Below are 20833 nucleotides of genomic sequence, written 5' to 3'. Positions count from 1 at the left end.
TATAGTAAATCTAAATTATTATCTAAAGTATTATCAAATATATCACACACAAGGTGGATTCACAAGATGGCGTAGCCTATATTTCCAGGTGACCAAAATTATGAGTAAGAGACAACAATTACAGACAAACTAGTGACGTTACGAGTACACAATCGCTGTACAAGACCAGCTTCGGACTGACCAGTGGGACGGACCCTTGCTGGCCAATCGTCATAATGTCTTGTTACTTCTCAGTTGTGTACTTGTGAAATCTCTCTGATTGTACTGTATGTTTGTGACTCTTCTGCTGTAAGAAAGTAAATTATCTGTGGGATGTAAAAACAGAAATTGTAATAACACAAAGTAACTGTAAAATTTCCCAAATTAACATTTATAGAATATAGTCTTACACATAAGAATATCAAAGTCTCTAAAAAAAGATACACTACATGTTTTTTTAAGCAGAACATTGAAATTAAGACAGAAAACCTTTTGATAAATAACACTGTAATTCTGAGAATTGTTTTTTAACTATTCATAATAAGAATTATATAAAAAATATTTAGCACATCCATTATAAGATCAAAGCTTTTATTTTTTTTATCGTAAGATTATAATATTATATATATTTTTAGTTTCAACACATTTAAATAGCAATTGAAGATCCAGAAAACACAATGGTTACTATTTCAAACTAAAACTACATCACAATCTCTGTTCATCTGCATTTCTACCTTGTTGAACATTTTTATCTTACAAAGAACACAGAAAGCAGCAATCTTTAGCCTCTGATAACCTCCAGCTTCTGATAAATGTAGTCTATTAAAAGGGAGAGAAGAAAGACATTTATTGGTGTAAAAATATGTCTTTCGAGTCAACTTGAATCTTTTAATCCTCTATTTGATATTACTAATTTTTTACAATGATAAGTAAGTTTTTTATTTCACGTTTCAGCAAGATTTAAAAACTTATTCTACACTATATAAATGATACTGTGTGTTATATATTTTTTTGCAAGATGTGGAAACATTTAAAATATTACAAAATTTGTCATTTACCTAGTCAAAAATTTTCTATTTTCAGCTGAAAATGAAAACATTACCTTGATAACTTTTGTCCTTAGAGTGATTTAAATTTTAATGCAAAGGCAGCATTCCGGTACCTGTCTCTTTTAGAAATAATATTTTTTGGTTTGCAAGGGAAACTTTTTCCTATACCTCAGATATCCATAAAAACATTCTTATAAGAAATTATATTTTGATAATTTTGATCAGACTTATTTTTCTTCTGAGAGGTATTTCATACCCCACAAATCTTGGAGAGGTTACATATATATAAATTGCTGTCTGTTAGTAACAAACTGTATTACGCAAATGAACGACAGAAAATACAAGAATTTATAAATTATTGTAATTCATATTAAGTTATAGGGAAATAACAGACATGATGTTGACTGAAGGTTATCAGTTGACTAAAGAAATAAATTAATGTCTAGACTTGTTTATCACCAGGCAGAGAATTAACAACAAGAAATTAAATTTTAAACCCGGGTAAATTTAAAATCAACATTCCAACAAAACATGAATAATCAGAAGTTAGTTTCATTTGTTAACTGTAATATTTATTCAAAATGTTGCAAACAACAGTGAATTATACAAGCGGATAAAAACAATGACTGTAACAGTTGTTGGGCTATATTAAATAAAACGAAAAAAAGGCTGAGACAACAAAAAGGACAACAACATTGAACGTTACACTTCTTTCCATATAGGTTTTTAGTTTCTACAATGTAATAATATACAAAAAAAAGCTGCTATACTGTGCTAAAAAAACACAATAATCTGAAATATGAAATAAGGCAGAGAAATCAATTTGGTAAAATTATTGTTGTGTATTGGAAGAATAACTGATTTTCAATGTTCTGCTGTAGATAACTAACATAATCAAGTAATTATCATAAAAACTACAAAACCTAAACCCACAATAAAACTTTAAGTAAAAATATTATAATTTTACATCAAAAGAAAAATTAATCCTTATTAAAATGATCCTTGAAGAGATTTAGCAGAGCGTCTGGGTCTGGAAATTTTTCTTTTCGAGGTGGTCCCCGATTTTGGCCACTCCAAATTGTAGTTTCTGAAAGTAAACAACAGTTACTTAAAACAAATAATATTTTACAGAACATAGGGTAACAATTCAAAAGTTAACCCTTAAAACACTAAGCTACTTTATGAGCTACCGCGTATTTATACCAAAACATTTTTTTCAATTTTCTCGTCTCATTTTGTTTATAAATAAAGTGAATAAAACTGAAAAGAAAAATAATTTAAAAAATTCTCACTTGAAAACAACGTATTCATTATATCATCAACAAATATGTCAAAATATGGATCATCTGGATTTCTCATTGTCTACAATAATTCACACACAAGGAAAAAAATAAAATAATAACCTAAACTATAGCAACTTGGTACAACAGTAAAAATATAGCATATAACAAAAAGATACACTCTTAAACAACAGGAAATGAATATTGTTAGTAACAGCTGACTGAAATAGATGATGTACAGACCGCGAGAGAAAAGAAGAGACCTGGATTCTGGCCTATCTGAAATTTGCAGGCGCTACTACTAGTATGTTGCCGCGCCTTGTTTCGTAATTCCATTATTGTTTCACTGTTCCATTGCTATGATAATCAATTCGCAGGGTTGGCTGTAGGGCGAAGCGCCTGAAATTACCGCGCGGCAACACACTAGTACACAGCTGTGCGCCGGTACGGGCCAGGTCTCTTCTTTTCTCTCGCCATCAGTATGTATAGGCATAAAGTAACTGTATATTTATTTTGTTCTGAAAATGAATCAATATTCTGTTTAGTGACCTTGAATTAGCAGTTTACGGATTCCTAACATTCTAAAGCAATATCACCATGAACTACATAAATATAAAGCGTTTTGCAGTCTTGCACTTTTCAAGGTATAGCAGAACCCATTCATACCACATCTAAAGATGTATAAGGCGTGTTAAGGGTTAACTTATAATTCAGGTAATGTATGAAAAATGACTAACCTTTTCCATCCTTGTCCACAGCCACAAATTCAAAGGCACCTCTACGAGGTTTGGTGGGATTGTACGAGAATTCAAGCTGAGAAAAGGCTGGCCTCAAGGCCGCCACAAGATCCTCAGCTTTGCGCTTGAACGCTCGTCAGGAGACACTGTAATAGACAAAAGATTCATGGATTATAATAGTATCCAGTATTCACATACTAATGAGGAGTCAATGTTGTGAATACCATAATGAGGAGTCAACTTCAGTGTGTCCTATTTTGTGTATTAAAACTTTCACATTATAAGTACATAATTGTTTTTTTTTTTAAACAAACACTTTAATGAAATAAAAATGAGTTAATTCCAGTTATTGTGGGATTCTTCACTGTAGAATCTCTTGCTGTGTGACCGAGCCCTAAAAATTCCATTTAAAACACTTAACTATTACAAAATCCAATACATTAGCCAGAGATCTGTAGCAATGTCACACTTAAAAAATGATTTCCCATTTTTCGTATGCCTCATGACGGTTTTTAAATAATTCGTAACACGTAAATATTTTTCAATTTAAAAAAAAAAAACTGTACTTGTTCCGTGACAAGTACAGCGCCATCTAAATAATTTTTTTTTAACTATCTTTTTCAACCAAATGTTAGTATAAATTAGACTAATATTGTTGTAACACATAAGAAAAACTGCAATACTACAGTTAATTGAAATTTAAATGAATAATAAGTTACTATAAGAATATTAGTGTACTACAAGAGAAAAAAAAATCAATATTCTTGGAATTTTCAGTATTTAGAAAAAACATTTATTCTGACAAACTATGCATAAATATACACATATTCTAGTATTGCTAGGTAGAGAAATACATTTCAAATAAAATAAAAGTAACAATGGGGTATTTTATTTTATATTATTTGATTAAAAAAAAACTTTTTTTTAATTTAAAAAATTCCAAAACTTTTTTAGTTTGTACAGCATTATTATTTTGGAATTACGACCAAATATATCACTATCTATTTATTATTAAAGCCCATTTCATGTTAATCCAAAAAGACATAAAATATAACCAAATAACTTGAAAAATACATTTTTTATAAACATATGACAAAACTCTTACGTTTTTAGCATTTTTAATAGGATAACTCCAGTTGAGCTGATAGTAAAAATATGTATAAGCCAATGGGTTAATAATACCTTTAAAATTATTCATTCTAAAACCTCTACAATAAAAAAAAAAACAGTAGCAGTCGCGGGACTGCCGATAGAAGTGAAAACGGAAACTATTAAGTTGAGAGTAATTAACAATACGTTATAGTAACAGTACATCTGTAATTGTAAATGTGACGCGTTTTTAATTTTCCAATTTTAAAATCCACGAAAAAAATATTATCAAATAACTAGAAATCTATTTTACCACGCTAGTAAGATAAATCTTATACCGTAATAATACTCATTTCATGATGAAGAGGTTAAATATTAAAAACATAATTAAAATGAATAATGCTAAATTTTAAATACAAATATTCGTACAAATATTAAAAAATGTTTAAAAAATATATACGTTGTTTTCATTATTCATTTATCTGTATAAAAATATGTTGTAATTGCTCAATATTAATAGTTAGTTTAAACATAGAATACAAGTGAGTAAACAACCGATCTGGTGAACAACAGTGAGTTGAACACCGTTGTAAATAATACAGTTATTGCTACGGATAAAGTATATAATTGCAATAACAATTAAACCCACAATATTTTTAAAACTAATAAATTAGTTAAATTAAACTTGGTTCTTTCGTAAAGGTATTTTGATTGCACAATAAACTAATTTATTGAGTTAATACGGTATCAGTGAGCCAATGCGCCAACTACAGTTCCGGCAGAAACGTTCACTCATCACTTCATACGCTACTACAGGCTAAACTAAACTTCCAATAAAAAAATGATAAATTACAAAAAAAATATTCATCTATTTTCACACAACTTTCTCGCTGACAAATTTTGTCTGACCAAAAAATAAAAAAAAATCCTCGCTTACTACTTTTTTCTTGTCATTGTAAACGCTATGTAAAATGTAAACAATAATCAAAATTATTTCGAAATTTTTTTAATATTTAAAAATGTAACCAATAGATTGCCAATATTAAGAGCTTTAATTTGACGCATCTTACAGAATTGTACGACATTAGCTTCACTTTTAAATCGCGAGAGGAAGCCGTAAAGGTCACTGATTTTCGCAGTCTGTTTTCATACTCCGCCGGGACAGTTTTAACACAGCGAGACTGACTTTTTCATGCAGGTTAGTAGTCCGCGGCCAAGTCTACGGTTAAAAAACACAGCGAGACTGACTTTTTCATGCAGGTTAGTATCATTAGCATGTCGGTGACGCGAACCGAGGATTTTACCCTCTACCAAAACGCTCAACGCGCCTAAAGAAGTTTTCACTTCAACAAGGGTTTGGAGTTTAACATTATTCCTATAGTGTAAAATTAAAGATAAACACTATAGCCAGCTCTTAATTTACATTATTAAAGTTATGTCTAAACAAAACTTTTATTAGTTACTTAATGCAGAATTTCTGAATCCATATAATGTAATTTATAAATCAGTTTTTAATTACCTGCATAAAAAATGGTACGTATCTTGAAGGGCTACTAACTTTGAACTCATTGTTTATTATGTTTATATTATATTGTGCTTACCAGTATTCAACGCGTATGAATCCGATGTTGGCTCCCACAGCAGGTTCAACACAGGTCTTTTTGGGAAGTAACAACTCTTCAGTTATATCACTTTTTCGTTTTGAGGCTCTTTCAGATTTATTCTTTTTGATACTTTCATCAGTTTGGTTTTTCGTCACCTTACGTTTAGTTCCTTTATTATCAGACATTTTCACACGTAAAGTGGGTAGCTTTTGTTTCAACAATCTGAATAAAATAAACAAACAAAATTGATATGGTTACAAGCTAATATATAAGGATGTAATGAATCATAAGTAAATATAACTTCATATAATTTCAATATAAACTAACAAATACTGATTTTTGAACATTAATTAACTTGTATAAACTATAAATACTTTAATACAGTAAACATATCTTCTTTTATAGATAATAACAGACAGTCAAAAGCTCGTGGAGGACCGTGAAACAAAGTTTAAAAAGTGGCATATCAGCCGACCTGCTTTCAGCACAGAGGAGAAAACATAAATAATTACGCATATTTTGTATTTCCTGTTATACATGTTTGTATGTATATACATGTATACATTATTATTTATGAGGTTTTTCCTATTTCCAGTTCTAATAGTTTGTTTGATCATTAGAGCTCATGTATTATTTACAAGATCATCACTATGTACATTATATTAGTTATTTTAATTTAAATATGATTGTAATTATGGCTATAAATATGTTGATATGATTTATAAACGCTTATTAAGTATTTATGATTTTACTAATCAATATAAAAAAAACCAGGTCCGCTTATCGTACTCTACCCGAACATTGTTATATCAATGCGTGAAAACTACTACAAATAGGAAAAAATTTTAAATGTGTACTTTTTCATAAAAGATTATTTTAAAACAATTAATTAATATAAAATGTTTCACATTATACATTTCTGTCTCAAAGACAAAATTTCCTACTAATTGCCTATACTGAATTTTGAATATGTGTAATATTTAAAATTCATGTGGATATTTTTTCCAAAATTGTTTAAATATTAATTTTATTGATTTTTTTTTAATAAACCAAGAGATTTGTTTTTCTAACTTCATATTTACAGTCTGAAAACACAGTTCATGGGTAGAGTACAATAATGACCCGGTTTTTAAACGATATTTAATTATTATACCCATTGATATAATCAACCAATAGTAATGACTTTGAATAGTAAGTAAATCATCTACATAAACTTTACACACATTTTCATATTCTAAACAAAATTTTGTGCTATAAGTAACTTCTTTTAAATAAAACAATATACTTAAATTTAGACAACTATACAAAATAACACTAAAAGATGATTTAATGTCTTTCTCAGTTTGTTTTGTTGTATATTTTCTTATTATTTAAATGACATTCACCAGTCTTAATTTTTTGTTTGATTAATGGCTATGGGGTTTTCATTGTTTTTGACATTACATAACTGTTTAAACTATATCCATTAATTTGATCAATGTGACTTTGGGTAGGGTACGATAAGTGGACCCGGTTTTCTATATCGAAGAATGTAGCCTAACCATCGATACCTAATTTCGCATCTCAAATCCGAGACTATAAATCGATATAAAAGTATCTATAGTCCTCAATAACAATCATATGTTTTAAATTAAAATATGGATTTAATACTTTTAGTGATCAAATAAATTATTATAACCAAAATTAGGAAAACTGAAGACGACCATATTTGCTCCTCTCACAGTTACAGTTGTTTCTTTCCCATAAATTTCACATAATGGGTTTTTCGGTATGAGTCCAACATGTTGAAGCCACAGAAAAACACGTCGGTATTTATTTACAATACCGTGACCATGAAAAAGGACTTTTTTTCATGGGTTGGGCATTTATAGCCAAGTATTATTTTCACAGGTGCATATAAACTGGGGGGAAAAGTATATCATTGTATTATATTGATGCCTTTTCGGCCATTATTGCATTAAGGATGGAAAATAACCGACAAAATTTTGTCGAACAACACTTGGAGGGTTAAGGATCAGGGGCATCACGTGATTTGGGATTCGACTTTTGCAAGCTCGAGTTAATTTTTTTTCTAAAAGAGCAAGCAGTGCGCAGCACTGCGCAGCGGGCAGGCATCGTTGACAGGATTAACGTCATCATTTCAGTAAAATTGCCAGAGGTACTGTCAAAAACAGAGTTTTCAGAGGATTTCAAAAAATCGTAACTCCTTTGATTTTCGTTGCCGACGAATTTTTTCTTCACTATTGTTTTCAGGAAAAATTGTAGTTTTCAGGAAAAAAAAATTAACATACCTTTCCATGGTCACGATTTTTGTAAATTGATACCAACACGTCTTATCATCTTTCAAAGCAATGTCGTGTAGTTTTCAAAAATTGACTGCCATTTTTAATAATCAAATATTACTATATGTAAAAATTGAAATATTACGTTACGTGTGTTATTTGAAAGTGTTTAAATAACTGTTGATATAGATTATCTAAGTTAACTGTTCAAAATAATTAATTAGTATTGATTGATGGTTATGATTAAGTAATATCGTTTGCCAATTTCGATATAAAAATATATATTATTGTAGTTTATTACTACAGTAATTATTAGAATACATAGTATTGTGTAACTTACCGCTAAAAAATACTTAAAATAAACAACCAGTGCCTTCTCTTTCTTTAATTCAGCAGAGACAGAGAGACGAGAGACAAACACAAAAATCTTACCTTCTAGCCTAGTTTAGATCAAAATTAACAGTAAACAGTAATGACGAAGTTATTGTCACACTCGAATTCCTTCCTGTATTGAGATTAAGAACATATTATGTAAGCTAGTGGTGGGAATAACTGAATTGAAAATAACTGGTTAGTTCGGTTATTTTATTTTAACCGATTAGTCGGTTATTTTTGCTGCATCCAGTTAAAATTAGTCTATAGACTAATTTTTCTATAAGTTAACTGATTGTGCAGACTTAGTCTGTACTTGAATTAGTCGGTGATTCTGATCGGTTATTTTAAATTAGTCTTTAGATAAGTTTTTCTACCGACTAATTTTTCTATAAGTTAACTGGTTGTGAAGACTTAGTCTATATTTGAATTAATCGTTGATTCTGATCGGTTATTTTAAATTAGTCTTTAGATTAGTTTTTTCTACCGACTAGTTTTTTTTCCCTATAAGTTAACTGGTTGTAAAGACTTAGTCTATATTTGAATTAATCGTTGATTCTGATTGGTTATTTTAAATTAGTCTTTAGATTAGTTTATCTACCGAATAATTTTCTGTAAGTTAACTGGTTGTGCGGGACAGTCTATACTTGAATTGCTCGTTTATTATAATAAGTTATTTTTATTACTGAAATATCGTTCTTTAGCGATAAACTTTCGGTTAACTTTGGTGATTCGTAATTAAAATAAATTATAATTTTGCAATTTGAACGGTAATTATCTTGTAGTGTTATAGATGATATATGATAATATAACATTTTTAAAATGTTATGACTATAACGTATGCACAGAAAAAGTTAATAATACAATTACAGAATTTCGTTTTCAATTACGGTTCTGCCAGTGCGGGTTTGCTTGGAATTTTTTGATTGTATATTCAGGTCCGAACTCAGACCGGGTTTTCGTACAATTTCTTCCGGAGCCAGTCACACGTCTATAATGAAGGGACTGTGTCTGGTGGGGGGACACGACGGGGCCCGACCGAATATCTTTACCAGGGCTCGCCAAAGCTAAGTACGGCCGTGAGTAAATTGGCCGCGCCGCGTACAGTTCGAGGACTTTAGCTGTGCGCGTGACCTTGAGTGTGTGGTGATAGGCGGGAGGGGTGGCGGGGTAGCATTATGCGCTGCGTCCCGAAAATATTTCCTGTGACTCATGGGTAAAACCCTCCTTTCAGGAATCGTATTGGCCCGAATAACTTATCACACTCGCTAAAATGAGTCCTGTTTTGTAAAAGTGCTGATTGTGGTGGAATTAAATAATTAGAGGAAACCAAATAATGGGAATAATATGATTTATCCTTGTTTTTCAGTTGTTATAGTGCTGTCTAACGTGTTTTTGAAAATAACGTATTTGTCAATTTTATCTGTAAATCAAAATCGTGAGTTTAAAAGTCGATAAAGAGATTGTTGCGGCCTTCATCTCAGCGGCTAGCACGTAAACGCAACCCTCCACACAGATAGCGTTTGTTTGTTGAGAGGGTAGTATCTGGGTCCTACGAGCACAGTCTAAATTCCTCCAACTGTACCTGTCTCAACAGGAATGGTTCATTCCCCACCACCCCATCCCTTTGACTCTCCATACCTATCTAAAGAATATAAATAATCAGTTCAGTTCGCACCTACTTATCTCCAATAGAAGATCTTCCTTTATCAAACTTTGATGTTTGATTTTTTATAAGACATAAATAAAATAATTGTGTAGGTATTATGGTTAAGGTGTTTCGTGAATAATAGTGTTTTGTTTAAATACAAAAATGAAATGCGTTATATTGAGAGTAAGTTAAGCAGAGCATTAGGCTAATTGTTTAGGTGTAATTGTTATCTGTAAATAAACTCTGAAATTGTGTACTAAAATGTGGATTGAATTTAAAAGGTAATCGGTTATTCATTCGACTAAAAATAACCGATTAACGAGAAAAATAACTGACTGGTTAGTCGGTTATAAAATCCATTCGGTTATCCCATCACTAATGTAAGCCAGTAATGTGGGGGGGGGGGTGGGGGGGGGGGGGGGTGGGGGGGGGGGGGGGTGGGGGGGGGGGGGGGTGGGGGGGGGGGGGGGTGGGGGGGGGGGGGGGTGGGGGGGGTTATGCAAAACCCAAAAAGTGTAATCTCAATTGTAACTGTCATTACTATGTATTCATTTGTATTATGTTTATGTACTGGGAGAACTTATACTTTAATTATTAATGCTAATTAAAATAAAAATGTGCATTTTGTATATACATTATTTTTTGCATGGGCGTCATTTCAGCTTTTTAACTGGGGTGGCAAGATTCTACTGGGGGGTATGGAATACCCCCCAGGTGGAGGGGGGGTCCGGGGCCCTCCCCCGGAAAAATTGTAAGAAACTGGCTTTAAATTTGTTAGTATTTTAAGCTTTTTCAAGCTATTTTTACAAAAATTTTACTGCTAACAACTTAGCCTAAAACAATAATTTTTAATGAATTGAGTTATTAACTAAACCACAAGGTCCACAAGTGAGGTAATTTATTGTTCACACACAACTCAAAAGTGTGCCCAATTTTAATTTATGTGTGCCCAGCCCGTTTGTTTTTTATAAAAGGAAAAATCAAGTAAACATGATCAAACAAATTTCACTTTATTCTATGTAACCAGACTGCATCCACAAGTTAGTTTTAAACAAAATGAAGCCTTCTCTTCTGGCTTGAATTGAAGTCATCAATTACTTTTGAAATGTCTATTTCTACACTCCTTTCAATAGCCAAAAGGGCTAACGAAGACAACCTTCTCCTGGCCAATAGAGTTTTCTAGTATATGTCTTTAACCGCCGTAAGCATGAAAAGGATCTCTCACACGATGCCGAGTTCATTGGAATTGTATAGTACAAACGAAAAAGTTCAAAAAGCATAGGGAACACACTTTTCAAAGATGTTTGTACAAAAACGTCAGCTTCTTTCTTGGATACTTTTGCTTCTTGATTCCTCCGTTCTGTTAAAACAGTTTCAGTTCAGACAGAAGAATGTCATAGTCTAAACTATAGTATTTACACACATACTGTACACTGGCTGTGTCTATATCACTTCCACCTAGAACTTTGCTTAAGTGGTTTAAGTACATCTAGGTTGTTTTCTTGAAGCCTGGCCTCTATCTCCTCGCTTAGGATATCAATAACTGGCCAGAGGATTGAAACTTTGTAGTACTGTTGTACAGATTCAAATGGAGCTTTACTCCCACCCCCGATTTTTGAGGGAATTTTGCCCTTTCTTGGCAACTCGGCAGCTCTAAACCCGCACGTGTCAGCAATTTCTGTGCAGTGACTGAACAACTTGGTGAAAAAATCATCTGTTTCTGAAGGATTGCAAAACTTCAAGTGTGCTGTTTTTTACAGATTTCACAACTTCATAGGTCACACTGCTTGACTGAAGGGTCTTTGACAGGTATGTCACATTGTGTTAGAACTCTCCTGAGTAATAGAAGGTCAAATACAAAGTTGAAGTCCTCCCATATTTTTCAACAAAGCATTGGCTTGTCCACCACTGTCAGGGTCTGTTTCAGAAATCTCTCGTAGTGTCGTAAGAGTGGCATCAAAATTATCTAACAAAGAACGCACTGCTTCGACACGGCAAGCCCATCTGGTATCACTCAAAGACTTCAATGTTGCTGTTCCACCACTAAAGCTTTTTGCACTTTTTTGAATGTTTTCAAAAACAGCATGTCTTTTAGTTGATTTCTCAATGAAGTTGTAAAGACTTTGAAGCACAAAGAAGGTGTTTTCTTTATTGAATTCCACGCTTGTGGCATACAGCCTTACAATGCACAAGTTTCAATATATGATTGCACTTTGCAGTGAATGTACATTGCCATGGGTGGGCTTTCCTTGTATAATTCCTAGGCTGCCACTCCTTTGTAGGGGGACCACCTCATGTTCGAATGACCCCATCATAGCACTGAGCACGCAAGGAATGTTTTAATATTCAAGTCCAGTGTAAAAATCAAAACGTCCTTAAGTTACATTTGCCAGTGTGTAAATCCGCCATTCATTTCTTCTAGCACGGTAAAACCCCACAAAACAAAACAGGACTCATGAAACTATCTAGTTTATTCATTAAAACATGTCTCAAGACAATAGCTACTTGCTCGTCGCTTTGCTAACTGTCTATGGGGTCTTCCAATCCAGACTATAATGGGCAATAAAACATATTGCATCTTTTAACCATTCTTTGGCAATGTGGCAACTTAATTTGTTCCCCAATTATGGACAAGAAGCTCATTCTGGGAAAGGTCGTCTGTGAATGTAATAGTTGAAAATTTTTTGGCGATGCTCCTATCAATACAAAGAATTTGTTTTTACTAAAAAACTATTTATCCTTTGGAAACGAAGAGCCTCATCAGCTCCAAAAAGTTTTCCATCCTGTGTTTTTTTGAATCTGTAGATTCGTCCATTGACCTCTTGAGGAGGCAACTAGATTGTCTCCCCACAACCCAGAATAATGCAGGGATTCCACACAAAAGGCCTCTATATGTTTAACAATCTGTTTTCTTGTTGTTACTTCTTCTGAAAATGTACCTTTTGATTTTACTTTTTCCAATAACAGTTGCCACTTTTGTCGGCTGTCTCTTAGAAAGAACTGAGTTTTAGTGTTTACTACTTCCGATGCGAAGGTTACTGCGGGTTTTCATGATTCTCCAAATACTTTTAACAGCTTTCTTTCCATTTGGGGAAAACCACTGAGTGTGTAGAAAATACATTTTCTGCATTTTTTTTCTTCTTGGGCTTGTAAAACGAACGGCCAGGCACAAACAGAGACGCTTTGTCATGTTAGAGGACTGTATTCCCCAGCCAAGGATTTACAGGTTTAATACCCTACTCTGGCCTAAATTGTCCTTACCATCACAGTTTTAGGGAAATTTAATTCTCGTGGTTGGAATGAAGCGCTTCCCCTAAAAAACCGCCCTTAGGCCAAAACCTGGGCCATGAGCAGGATCACGTTTAATGTAATTACAGTGGATTGTCAATTGGTCAGATGACCAACTAGAGGAACCAGGCTAGGACCTCTGCCACTTCAATCTGTAGGAGTAAGTTTGTTGGTATCTTCATTTGTAGTTGTGGTTGTTAAAACTGAGCCGCGATGACGAATCTAAAAACGTCTACTACAGCCGGTTCTCTGGTTTCAATGTTTCCAAAACAAACTCCTTCTGGTAGTTCTCATCTTCTAACCGTTTCTTTTTGGTTTTGCTGGGCCTGAGCTAAAAGTAGGGGAACAGCAACGAACTCTGGGGCTGCCCCCTTTTTTTGGTTCTTCTGACGCCTGAAAAAACCCCCATTAAGAATTAGCAAAAGAACCATTTAAGATAATGGCAAAACATGCTACAGCTAAGAACACAGAGTTCCTAAAACCTAAAAATTAATACAAGTCAAATTATGAACATGTCAATAGGCTTTTGCAACAATTTTTTTTGATTTTGGGCGCTACTGTGTTGTTGACGACTATTTCTCATTCTTCTTTGTTTTTGAAACAATCGTACCCATTTGATAGCGGGATTCGGAAAGGGCACATACAAAAAACGGATGCCCTGACATTTGACTTCATAGTTTATGGTTTTTTCATACAATTTAGGTGTAAGAAATTTTACAATGGCAATCATTTTGAAAAAAAACTAATGATTTTGAATTTAAATTGTGGTAGAATATCTTCTCTGAATAGTGGATATTTGTATTAGATAAAAACCACATGCCAAGTTTGAGGTTAAATCGGTCAATAATAACATTCTCGGAGAATTATGAAATAAAAAATTGTTAATAAAAACAAAATGGTAGATATCTCAAAAACGGTGTTTTTTAAGAAAAACCATTATTTCCTTCATTTTTTTACTTTATTTTGAGATTTAATTCTACCAAAGTTTTGTTTTTGTTAATTTATGGGAAAAATTTTTGTGTAAAAATTTGTTAATCGGAATAAACACCAGCCTAACAGCCATATGGAGTTAAAAAAAAACAGTCATACTTTTTTATTTGCATTACTGTAAACTGTACTTAAGAAGCTGGGGTTTTTTTTAGGGGTCGTACACGAAAACCCAAGTCCTGCCCTACAATTACCTGAGGTTTCGAAATAGTTTTACAAATTTTGCTATTATATCTGGTATTTTTTATTACACATATATCGTTTTTTTGCCTAAAGATAAAGTTCATTTAGTGCCTTACTCTACGAGTTGATTGTAAAACATGTATTTTAAATAATTGCAAGACCATAAAAGATCTGGATGTTTACTAATTATTTTGTATGACCTTTTTAGTCATTGGCTCTTCGACACAAACGTCTGCAGCCTGACAGCCACGGCATTGCAAAAACAGCTGTCAAACACAGGAAGGCGGGAGTTATTAAAATGACAGTAACATAACCTAATTAGAGGTATAAGCTGAAATTACTTAATTTCAGGTGATTGGATGGTATCGTTGTTTATTTTTACATATATAGGTTAAAGTAGTGTTGCGTTAAATGTGAGGTTTATATGACATCGGTAAAAGCATTTAGGTGGCCAAACAAACAAAAATAAACCTAGTATTCCATACCGTACTATAAAACAAGCTACTTCCCTTATATATGCAAAAACTTCTCCTATACCAACCAATTACACCTATAAAATGTTTAAACAACTAAAACCATAACCGTAACAATGCAGAACTAACTGGCAGAACTAATAAAGTTAGAAAGTTGAGGTTATGTTTTTTGGGGGCCATTTATTGAAATCTAGTCAGTAAAAAGATTTTCTATTTTTCAGCATTAGGCCTAGTTGGATGTAAACAAAGATGGGGAAACTCCAGAAACTGACCAACACCTAAGTTTAACCTACGAAATAAGAAATAACTGAACTAAACTTACCATCTCTTAGTCCATGCAATCATACGACGGTTCACTTGAAATGTAATTCACATCGTACTGCAACTGCACTAATCGAATACATCTACTGAGGAGTAAGGTTAAAGTAGGCAGGCGACACGACAGACGTTGTCTGCTTCTAGCTGTAAAGACAATATACTACTAACAGGTGCCCTGTTGCCAAATCTCCCTCGCCAACTGTGTATTACAGAGTTGCCGTTTCCAGACGGCAGACGAGAAGCAGCCTACATTGCTCATTCTCGCTCTTCACGCATTTAATGTTCCTTATTTCATTTCGTAAATTCTAACTACACCAATATTTCATTTTAAGTTTATGATTTACAAGTTTTTAAAAGACGTGCTATCTTTCTGTGCTAAACTAAGCAAAATTAATGGAGAATTGATAAAGTTAAAAGGTTCCCTATTGGTAGACTTGTATTTTCCAGTTTTAAGTAAGTTATATGTAAATTATTTAGACATTTACTTCAAAATTCTGGGGTGGCAAAATACCGGGCTCCACAAATCTGGGGTGGGCAACTGCCACCCCTTGCCACCCCCAAATTACGCCTATGTTTGTTTGATTAAGGAAATAGACAGAAGAATATGATGGCCACTTTACTCCTGATTATTGAGATTTTTCCTAATCCCATTCAAATTTTTAATACACCAATAATTTCATCCATCCCTATTAGTAAAATATTATCTTTACACTATTATAAGAATGACAATAGTTTTCATGCCAGACTAGATTCTTAAAATTAAACAAAATTATTATTATTTACTTATTTGTTTACATAGGTTCACAATAGGAATGTTGCAATGCAACTATAAACAAATAACACGTCATTTTTCAGTATCTAATACAAAATTTTTGACAAACTGGAATTAATTTCATTTCTATGTTCTAAGGCAACATTGAGTTTGATTATAGTGCAGTCTCTAGATGGAATTTGGCTGAGCGTAAAAGTTCAGTTTTGCATAAAACTGAAGTTCTACAAAAAAAGGATTGAGTTTGATGGTGAGGCATGTCAGTTCATGTAATTTGTTTGAGCTTTATGAAATTTGTTAAATCAGGATATTTCAAGAACGAATTGAGTTACAGACTTTTTTACATTTTGGATGTATCATTTCATTTGTACCAGATTTTATATTTTATCAGATAAAAATTATTTGTAATCAGCTCAAAATGAAATAATATAGCACTTACCCGTATTTAGATGTGTAATAGAAAACATTACAACAATTTAGGTTTCATTATTCTTGTGCAATAACACCTTTCTGTTGTAAAAATAATCTTTTACAGTCTTGCTATTTAAATATCAGTGATGTAACAGTAATTATGAATGTAATAGTTCTTGAGATTTAAACGGATATTATTGAGAAGGTGCCAATGCCATACTGCCATGTTTCAGGTATCAAATGATGTATGCAGGAACCTATCTTGTCCAGAGAGTGAATTCCAGGAAATGTTTGACCACAGTTTGTAACAACCGAGTTCGAGATAGACTGCAGTGTCAAAATGCCTTTCCCAACGTGTATGGAAAAGTGAATAGAAAAGTGAGAGACTGAAAATGTGGAAGTCCTTTTCAACCTAGCTACTAGATAAGAGGGTCATTCTGAAAGTTTTTAAATACCGTAAACCGGGGCTACTTTTGCACCTTGTGAGGTTACTTTGCACCAAAGTTTAAAAAAGACTCAACTCTATCTGTAGGAGAAACTATTTATCATTTCGACCTAGTTTCACAATTCTCCACTAGGCTGCACCATCTTCTACATCATTTGTGTGAACAGACACTTTATCCCGCCATTTTGGATATTTGTGTGGGAAGAGTTTTCTTTGTATCTTCAGTTTTGTTTGAATTGTTATGTCAAAAAAGTACCGTTTTTACGATATTAGACAACGTCAGAGAAAGGCAGTGTGGTATATTTTATGTGTAGAATTTTATTTTCTTACAAATAACAACAGTAACTGAGAGTTTATATCAATACTCATTAAATTATCATCCATTTTAAGTTTAAGGTTACTTTTAAGAGAAAGACGGGGTTACTTTGCACCAGCATAAGTAGAGCCTTCAGCTGTTTGTTCTGCTTTCCTCGTTGCCCTGCAGTCAACACGAGAGGCCTGCAGCACAAAGCCACAAATAACAAGAAAAAAGAAACTTGCTGTGCCAGCAGGAAAAAGTTTATCTCACGAAGAAACGATTTCCATGCAATCACTTGTAACTAGCGATAATGCTAGTGTTAAACCCCCACAATCTATGACTGATGACCAAACACCAAGCACGAGTAAGGCAACCACAAAGACTTGTTTAACTAAAGGAAAAAAATCGTGTCAGCCTAAATTTCAACGGGATAGTAGTGATGAGTCCATAGATGACCCAACAGAAATGTGTATTGATGAAAGTTCCTCCGACGAATGACTGGAAGTCCTATAGGAAAAAGAAATTAGAGGAGATCAATGAAGCAGCAAAAGAAGAGGCTTTTCTAACAATAAAATCAGGACTGAGACCTATTAACAAGTCTGATCTACAAGTAGATTCATTTGTTGTTGTTAACTACGAAAACGAATATTACCCAGGTACCACTGTAAACGTTGATGAAAATGGAGCTTTTGTAAGTGCAATGATGAAGTCCCTAGGCAACTGGAAGTGGCCTGTTAATAAGGATATTTTATTTTATGAGTGGAATGAAATTGCTGGATCTATAAATCCACCCAAAATTTTGAGCAAAAGAGGAATATTTGCAGTTCCAGAGCTTCAAGACAATTTTGGAAAAATGGACTAAATTTTTTTTAAGAATATGCATTATTAAGTGTGTATTATATGTTATAATGTTTTTGAACATAGACCTGCAAGTATTTATTAAGTTTTAAGCTTCAGAATCTCTAAGTTTGTCATTTTGTCACTGTCAATTTTTCCCATGTTAAATACACTTTGTGATGTATCATGAGTTTTTGTTGTTTTCCCCCTTTCAGGTGAAAATAATTAAATCATATAAGTATTCAGTGGTTCCAACAGATGTTTAAGGGATTCTGAATAGGTCTTACTTTGCACCAACAAAGTTTTTCAGAAAAAGATAAATAATTTTTCAGGTGGTGCAAAGTAACCCGCTCCTATGGTATACTTTGCACCAAATCAAAAAAATACATAAAAAATATTTAAATATATAATACAGAAATTTATGAGTCTGGAATGGTTTCCTGGATGTATAAAAATTAATAAAAACCAGTAGTTTGTTAATTTGTTGAAATGCTTTATTTTTTATGAGATAATATTTATTTTAACTCCTAAAAGTGGTGCAAAGTTAGCCCCGGTTTACGGTATATGAAGAATTTGTGTGCTAAATTACCAAATGTTAGGCATGGTCAGAGTAATATTCTCCAGTCTCAATTTTTAAATGGAGACAAAATATTTATGAATCTCATCATCAATTTCCGCTTCCAAAATACAACGTTGACCGTGCATGTGTTCCTTCAGATTGAATATTAACCAGAAGTCAAGATTTAGTGAGGAGTGATTCTTCATGATGTATTTCTGGTCAAACATTCCAAAGTTTTTGTAGCAGTGTAAGAAGAGGCATTGTTGTGGTGCAAAATTAAACCCTTGATGTTCCTGAACAATTTTATGTTGTTGTAACAATTATTTGCCTCTCCAGCTTAATAGTCTTCACTAGTTCTGAAATCCTGAAGAAAACAACATACATTACTTTCTTCACCAATTGTTATTCTTGACCATTGTGAGGGATAACTCGTCTTCAAATGCCCGTATCTCTCTTCGAGCTAGAACGTCATAAAATGATACTTATCTCATCACCAGTTAACAATTTAGGAAAAATCCTGATGACCACCAATTATTAAGCAGTTGATGGATCTGCTGACTGATTCTCATATGCTCAGCATTTTGATTATCTGTTAAATCGTGAATACCTATCAAGAAGTTTTTCTGACTTTTAAAAAGTCATGCAATATTACTTATGCTGCTGTGGATCTAATCCCTAGACAAAGTCTCATTAGTGCAGTGTCTGTCCTCTTGGATCATAGAGCGCATCCAATTAATGTTTTCTTGAGTGACAATGGAATGTGGCCTTTCTGAACGTTCATTGTCTTGAAGCAAATTATGTAGCCTTTAAAATTCCAAATAATACGTAAAAACAGTAGCAAGGGATTAATGATTTAGAAACAAAGGCAAATTTGAGACTTTTAACTCACTCCTTTAGAAACAAACCGACTTTAAAATCATAGCAATTAAGTTATCTTTCCAAACAACGGACACAAGTACGCTAATAAATTCTAGTTGCTGTCATATACTGATAGGCACTGGAAAATCAGATAAGAATATTGCAGTATGGAATGTCTGCTGGCATCTCAAAACTTTCAGAGTGACCCTCATAACTTTAAGTAAATAGCATTAGTTAAAGTCCATTCGATATCAAGCTACTACAGCACTTAAACTAAGCAATTATTTTATTACTATGGTTGAGTAATGATGCCATGCGGCCTGGACGATTGGAACATTTGACAACTAATCGTTCTACTGTGAAAGACAAGCCTAGTTCCTTTTTCACCTTCAAAGAAAGACTGTCTTAAACATATGAAACTTGACTACTGGAAAACGAGAAAGCTATTGAAGCTTCCTAAAAAAATTGCCTTGTTGATGGCAAAAGATAAGACACCTCATACAATTGGTTAATTACTCATAAAAAGTTGTATACTTGCTGCCTGTAGTATGATACTTAACAAAGAAAGGTCTAGTAAAGTTGCAAAAAATTGTTTTATCAAACGACAGTCAAACGTAGAATTTATGACATTCTCTGAATTAAAAATATCAAGTTATTAAAAAAAATAAAAAAGCTCTTCGTTATTTTCTTTACAATAATATGATGAAACAACCGACATTTCAAAACATGCCCAGTTACTATTTTATTGCAGATAAATATTTCCTCAGGTTTTCAAAATCTCTTGAATGACAACTAAAGCTGTTGATATATTTTCTGCCCTTAATACTTTTTTTAGAAGCTAATAACCTTTCTTGGGAGAAAATTATTGGAATATGTACTGATGGAGCCGAAACTATGACATGTTGCTGGTCAACATTATAAAATTGATAAGAAAAAAAGCCGTAATTTAATTTGTTTTCACTGTATCATACACACACAAGCTTTAGCCTGTCAAACTCTACCAGTCCTTCAATGTTGCTTAAAAATAGCAAGTTTACAATAGTAAACCATATAAAATCTGGGGCTTTGAACACTAGTCTTTTTGAGACACTGTGTCAAGCATTAAAAAGCGATCAACCAATCTACTTAATGACACAAGTTAGTTTGTTGCTGAAAGGCAATATGCTTGCTCGATTTTTTAGCTTAAAATCAGAATTTGAAATGTTCTTGATGACCTCAAACCAAGATCTGTACAAGTTCACAAATAAAATTTAATTTTTATTCAGCATATTTATCTGACTTTTTTTAATGATTGACAATTTGAACTTGAAGCTAGAATTTCATAAAACGTTCTAAATATTTATGATGCAGTTAAAGAGTTTCAA

At 32.9% G+C, this 20833-nt stretch overlaps 1 long non-coding RNA gene across 2 annotated transcripts; it reads right to left on the bottom strand.

Moving 5' to 3' along the window:
* Positions 1 to 497: 497 nt before the first annotated feature.
* Positions 498 to 8555, bottom strand: LOC124364442. 2 transcript variants are annotated; one of them, XR_006922614.1, is made up of 4 exons: positions 8453 to 8555; positions 5736 to 5960; positions 3046 to 3191; positions 498 to 2115 (listed from the first exon to the last, which is right to left on the bottom strand). It is a non-coding gene; the product is annotated as an uncharacterized LOC124364442 (long non-coding RNA). The 2 variants fall into 2 exon arrangements; XR_006922615.1 differs by having other exon boundaries at positions 8361 to 8504.
* Between the last annotated feature and the right edge of the window lie 12278 nt (positions 8556 to 20833).

This window comes from Homalodisca vitripennis, chromosome 6 (assembly GCF_021130785.1).
Source record: "Homalodisca vitripennis isolate AUS2020 chromosome 6, UT_GWSS_2.1, whole genome shotgun sequence".
NCBI lineage: Eukaryota > Metazoa > Arthropoda > Insecta > Hemiptera > Cicadellidae > Homalodisca > Homalodisca vitripennis.
This window is presented reverse-complemented; position numbering and strand designations above follow the sequence as displayed.